Source organism: Aethalodelphis obliquidens, unplaced genomic scaffold, assembly GCF_003676395.1.
Source record: "Aethalodelphis obliquidens isolate GAN/ISIS:26980383/991018 unplaced genomic scaffold, ASM367639v1 scaffold5, whole genome shotgun sequence".
Taxonomy (NCBI): domain Eukaryota; kingdom Metazoa; phylum Chordata; class Mammalia; order Artiodactyla; family Delphinidae; genus Aethalodelphis; species Aethalodelphis obliquidens.
The window spans coordinates 12450170-12456169 of record NW_020837949.1 but is presented as its reverse complement, the minus strand read 5'-3'; the positions used below and the strand labels follow the sequence as shown (position 1 = coordinate 12456169).

The 6000-nt window shown below is 47.0% G+C and overlaps 1 protein-coding gene across 10 annotated transcripts in view; it reads left to right on the top strand.

The window, feature by feature from the left end:
* The first annotated feature begins 1308 nt into the window (after positions 1-1308).
* The window catches only part of AGK (acylglycerol kinase), an 86572-nt gene continuing 81880 nt past the window's right edge, over positions 1309-6000 (top strand). For 2 of the 10 annotated variants that reach the window (XM_027101709.1, XM_027101698.1), the window contains exon 1: positions 1471-1805. The gene's annotated coding sequence lies outside the window, so the exon portion shown is untranslated. Of the gene's footprint in view, positions 1342-1468; positions 1806-2484; positions 2696-6000 lie in introns of those variants that run through there. The other 8 variants (XM_027101699.1, XM_027101706.1, XM_027101702.1 and 5 more) reach the window with 8 other exon arrangements.

The following is a 6000-nucleotide window of genomic DNA, read 5'->3' as shown; positions in this document are numbered from 1 at the left end:
TCAAATGCAAATGTTTTAGATGGTTGGAAAAGGAGAGTTGAAAATAACTGTCTCTCATACCTAGAATATCACAACATCTTATAGCTAGAAGAGATTTTTTTTTACGGTGATCCAGTCTCCTAATTGACAGGTGGAAGGGCTAGGAAGTTCACCCTACTGGTAGTGTGGGGTCCTGAGGATTAGAACCCGACCGAGTATGCTTTGCTGCACCATAATCTCGTCGGTGGTTCTCATTTCTCTTAAAACATTCATCTGGGGGGGCGATAGTAAGGATGCGTGTCTTTATGCAGTAAATGGGGAAACTAGACTGCAAGCTGTATGAGGGCAGGGACAATGGGCGGGGGTGGGTGCTGCACAGGAGTGCATCCCCTGTGCCTAGCGCATGCGCAGCACTCAGCAAATGTTGGTTGATCCAATGATGGATGGGAGAAGAAAAGTAAGAAACCTTGACTGACTGGTATGGTCCCCACAGCACACGTGCGAGTGGGGGAACTTGTGGGAGGCGGACAGAGAATTAGAACTGCCCTCTGGTGGTCAGCATGGGCCCTGGCTTCTCTGCAGCTCTCTGGCTCTCTAGAATCTATTCGCTACACTGTGGCCAGAGGTGTTTAAAATGCAAACCAGATCAGGTCATTCCCCTGACTGAATCCTCTCAGGGTCTTCCCATCCCATTCCATATAACGTCTTCACCATGGCCCGTCTTGCCCACCCCTCCGGCTTCATCGCTACCTCTTATTGCTTAGTTGTCTCTGCTTCACTCGCACTGGCCCCCGACTTGGTAAGCTGCCTCAGGCTTTACAGATTTTGCACTGGCCGTGCCCTCCTTCAGGTTCTCTTTTCCTCTGGATCTTTGCTTGACCTGCGCCTTCTCGCCTTCAGGTCTCAGGTTAATTGCCCCTTACTCGGAGAGGCCTAACTTAAAATAGTTCTCCCCCCACCCCACTCCTTTTCTATCACCTGTTTTCGTTTTCTTCGTGGTACATAGCACTACCTGAAATTGCCCTGTTCATTTAGTTATTCTCCGATTTAGTGCCAGGTCCTAAAACAGTGTTTGTCTCGGTAGGCTTTCCATAAAATATTGTTGAGCGACAGAGGGATGGATGATAAGGCTGAATGGATGAATAAATGAGCGATCGAAAACTGAAGGCACCGCCCCCCCCCCCCCCCACACACACACAGACACACCGGCGCGCCTCGGGCGGCCGCTGCAAACCGCACCCTCCTTGCGCGCCAGGAACCCGCTGCGGAACCCAAGGGCGGCGGCAGCGGTTTCCCTTCAAAGAGCAGGGGAATCTTGAGCGAGCACACAGGAAAGGCAGCTTGCGCGCTGGACCCGTCTTGGTGAGTGCTGCAGTGTCGGGGCGGGGAGCCGGGAGCGGGGCTCGGGGACCCCGCCCGGGCGGGCGGGGAGGGCCCCGGGGCGTGGGGTGGGCGTCGCGACCCGGGTGCGGGCGGAGGGTTCGAGCGAGGGCCGGACGGAACCGCGCGGGGAGGGCTCCCTGCGGGGGGAGGGCTCCCTGCGGACGGCGGGGTTCCTGGTGCCGCTGCGGGAGGCTGGTGGCCTGGGGTCTAGCCCCAGAGCTGCCTTGAACTTGCGTGACCCTTACCCACTTCTCTTGGAGCTGGGGGGAGCGATTCAGCTAACTCATTTGCAAAATGGGGCGAATGGTTGCTGATCGCTTGATGGATTGGTTGATTGGTTCGTTCATTCCAGGTGCTTTACAAGGTTTTGTTTGCTAGAGATGCACAGACAGAACCTGCCCATTGTGGGGTCCCAAGTCTCGTGAGAAAAGCCCCGCCTCATGGTGAGGAGGGTCGAATACAATCAGAATTGGGGAGTTCTTGGGGAAAAAAAACCGAAACCCATGCATTTCGGACGAGACATGCAACAGTTATTTATCGAATGGCTATTATGTGCCACATTTTATTTTTTCAGTAGAAATTTAAGTTTTTACTGAGATTGGGGAATAAGAGTTCTGTTGGGTACTTAGAAGGCATATACACTGCTAGCTAATATATTACATATTTGATGATGACTTAAATCCGGAAAAATTTACAAGGTGCATCTATACCCCTCACAGATGTGAACTTTACAGCCAAATGAGTTAAGCAGAGCAGGTGTGTCCTCATTTTACTAAGGAGGAAAGTGCATTCACAGCCCCATCAGATGTGATCTTCGCAGCCAAATGAGTTACGCAGAGCAGGTGTATCCTCATTTTACTAATGAGAACATAGAGACAGGTTAAATGATTTACCCAGGCTCTCACTGCCAGTAAGTAACAAAAGTAGGACTAGAATCTAGGCCTCAAGACCCTTGGACCAGCGCTCTTTCCACTACACTAGGTTGCCTGCATGTTTCCACAGTAGTTTTGTAATATGCAGACCCATGGACACAAAGGGAGTTCCAGTGGGTCATGGGTGGCCTTACAACAGACTCTTAACGACTGTTAGATTGTTCTCTAACTTCTGTCCTTGCCTTGGATATTTTACCTGTACTCCAACTTTATCTCCTTCACACTGATGAGTCCCAAATCTATATCTTCCATCCAGACAATTTCTCCTGGCTTCAGACTGCTAAGTCCAGACATCCACTGATCATTTCCATTGGCTGCCCCACAGGCATCTCAAACTCAATATCTCCAACACTTTCTTCATGAACCTACAATCCAACTCTCATGATTGAAATCACTATTCAGTAAGTTGCCCAAGTACAAAACTGGCTTGGTTCCTCTTCTCTCACCTCCTACAATCAGTTGATCACCAATGGCTGCTAGATTCTATTTTCTAAAGATCTGCCACATCTATCCTCTCTCTGTCTCCTTTGCTTCTTCCTTCGTTATGTGCCTAGAGATTGTGGTAGAACTTGCTACTGGCTCTCTGTAGCTTTTAGCTCAGCTTCTTCCAGCCCATTTTCCATTCTGCTACAAAGTGATCTTTCTACAGTCCAAATGTGATCCTATCACTCACTTGCTTAAATCCCTTCAAGGTTTTTCATCATTTTCAATGTAACATCCAAAGTCTTCAGCGTGGAGTCAAGGTCCTTCCTGATCTTTTCTGAACCTCCCCGACCTTCCCCATCCTTTGTCTCCAGACTACTATTTCTCAAAGTGTGGTGCTGACCTCCACTAGAAACATGGGAGTACTCATTAATAATGAAGATGATGATGCCAAAAACTCGGCCTCTGTGCACTGGTGCCGAATTGAATCTTGGAGACAGTGTTGGGTGAAGTAGAAAAGAATAGCTTTATTGCTTTGCCAGGCAGAGAGGGACACAGCAGGCTCATGCCCTCAAAAACTGTGTGTCCCAACCCAGGGGGATTTGGTGAGGAGTTTTATAGCAATGGTTCAAGGGCGGGCTTGCTTATAAGGCTCAGGGTGTGCGCAGGGCCTGCGTTCCTTTAATCTGGCCTCAGGTGGTCTTCTGATGAGCTTCTGTGATTCTCGAGGTTATTAAGCTGTGACCTCTCTTAAATGAAGATTGCTTCATCAAGTAGTTACCATCTTCCATTTGTTGGGGGTTTTAGTTCTGTGGAAGAGCTCAAAGATATTGTTATGTGTATCCTTTGAGGTGGAACCAGGACCCTGCCCCAAGGCTGCACTACTGTGTTTTGACTGTTCCTCCCTTGTCTCTGTATCCCTTCCCTTCCCTGATTAGCAACTGTTTGAACCTGCCCTTTGGAACTCGGAAAGTCTAGAAATGGGAGACACAGAAAGGCTTTCGTGCCCAGGAGCCCCACAGGGTCCTGCTCGGTTTCACTAACAGCCCAACCAGAACAAGTCAGAATCTCAGGGGGTAATGCCCAAGAATCTGCATTTTAACAAGTTTTACACTAGAGTTTGAGAGGCCTTGTTCTCACCTTCCATATTTACACTGCTCTTTATACCTGACTACCCACCTGTGTTTCCCTGAACATACCTTGCTATCATTCATGCCTTTATGCACGTCAATCTCTTTAGCGTCTCATTTGGTACTCCTCATTCTCCAAGACCCAGGGTAAATGTCACGCCTTCTGGGAAGACTTCCGCCAACCGTGGACCACCGTGTCACCTCCAGTCTACACTGGGTCATTCTTGTGGCTTCTGACAGAGCTATGACTTACCCCTCAACATCCTTCCCACTGTATTACAATCATAAATTGTGTAATTGTTTTGCACTTGTGGGTTTAACAGTTGCCAGCACTTGAGAATAGAGGCTTGTGCTTCTCTGCCTAGCACCCAGCACAGAGTCTAGCATGCTGAATGAACGCGTGCTTTAGGGTGCGATGGGGAGGCATCTAATCATCACATGTGCCTTTGGGTTCCTTTATGTACCATCCTGGACTGTGGCTCTGATTCACAGGCAGGTGGGCTTCTGGGCACTGGCTTCATTGTTGCTGGTGATAAGGATGTGTCTGGCCTCGAGAGGAATTTTAAGCAATGGTAGTGTTAAAGAAAAAACTATGTAGTGACACTTGTTGAAGAATGGTCAGGCAGACTTTACTCAAGGGTAGGAAGAGGCATCTGGGTGGATGTAGAGACCACTGCAGTGGTGGTCTTAGAGTGGGGGAAGGAGGTTGAACTCAACTCTGACTCCAGTGAGGACAAATGGGGGTTTATAGCCAAGGGGCAGGGTGGGCATCAGTGGATGGAAAATTACTAAGAGGGAACATCAGGGTTAAGGGGAATTCTTGTTAGGCTGACTCAGTAGAGTTCTTGCTGAAGGCAGACCAGGGTGATAAGATATCCAGGGTGGTCAGATACCAACGGTGGAGGTGGGGGATTTTCACTAAACTAAGTGGGATTCTTGCTCCAACTGGATTCTACAAGGGCGGAGAGGGAAGCCCAAGCTAGGGCCTTGTCCAGCAGAGCTCAGAGGAGCCTGATTAAAGTTAGGTCAAGAAGAGAGTCTTCGTGGTTAAAGGGAGTAATAAAAGAACTAGAATCTTCACCAAAAGCTGAAGATTTTTTTTTTTCTTGGTCTGTTTACCTCATGCACACAAAGTCATAAAAATTTGCTGTATCTGTTTAGAAAATAATTTATTTTTAGAAAATTTAGAAAATACATTTCAATTTAAGATGTAAAATATATGTCACCCATTTTCTCACAATCAAGAGGGAATTCCTTAAAGTTTCTGTGTGTTTATTTCTACTGGTATTTTTTTTTCATTTATATTCATGTTTGAACATAATTGGTAAATACCAATTCCATAAGGCTTTTTAATCCTGCTAATTTTACCTAACATTATATTTTTAGTTTTTTCCACATCAACAAAAATTCTTAGTGAAAAAAAATTTAATGTAGTGGGGGGAAAAGTGTTCCTTAACCTTCATAGGGTCCCTAGCTAGGTCTGGAAATTAGACTGACAAAGACTGATTAACAGGAGGAAAGCATACAGGTTTACTCAATATGTTTTACATGATACGAGAGCCTTCATAGAGAAATGAAGACCCAAGGAAACAGGCCCGAGTATTTTATTTTAGACAGTCGTGGAGGAGCGTGATAGGGTGAAGGGTGTGAGGTAATTAGAGCAAATGGGAAACAGCAAGCCCTGTGTGTTAGGATTCTTCTTGGCATCCCTTTTTCTTTGAAGACAAATGGATCCTTCCTGCTGGGTATAGGGCAGGCACCTCTCACTGGAGGGTTTTATGATCTGTTTCAGGGAAGAAGGGCAAGGTGGGCAGGTGGGCAGGGTGACCTTCCTGCTTCTGCCATTTCCCTGAACTCCTTCCTCTTAAAATATCCACTCTGCCAAGGTGCCATATTTTGGGGTAGCATGTCTTGAACCCCATCACATTCAACAGTTATTTACCGAATGGCTGTTATGTGCCAGGTTTTATTTTAGACACAAGGATACTGCAGTGACCAGAACAGTCAAAAATCTTTACTCTCACGGAGTTTACATTCCAGGGGGGTAAGTTAATAAACAAACTAGCACATAAGGATCATCACAGGATAAGTGCTGTGACGAAAAGAAACAGAATAGGTTTATATGGTCGCTTTGTTTTTGAGTAAAGTTATGC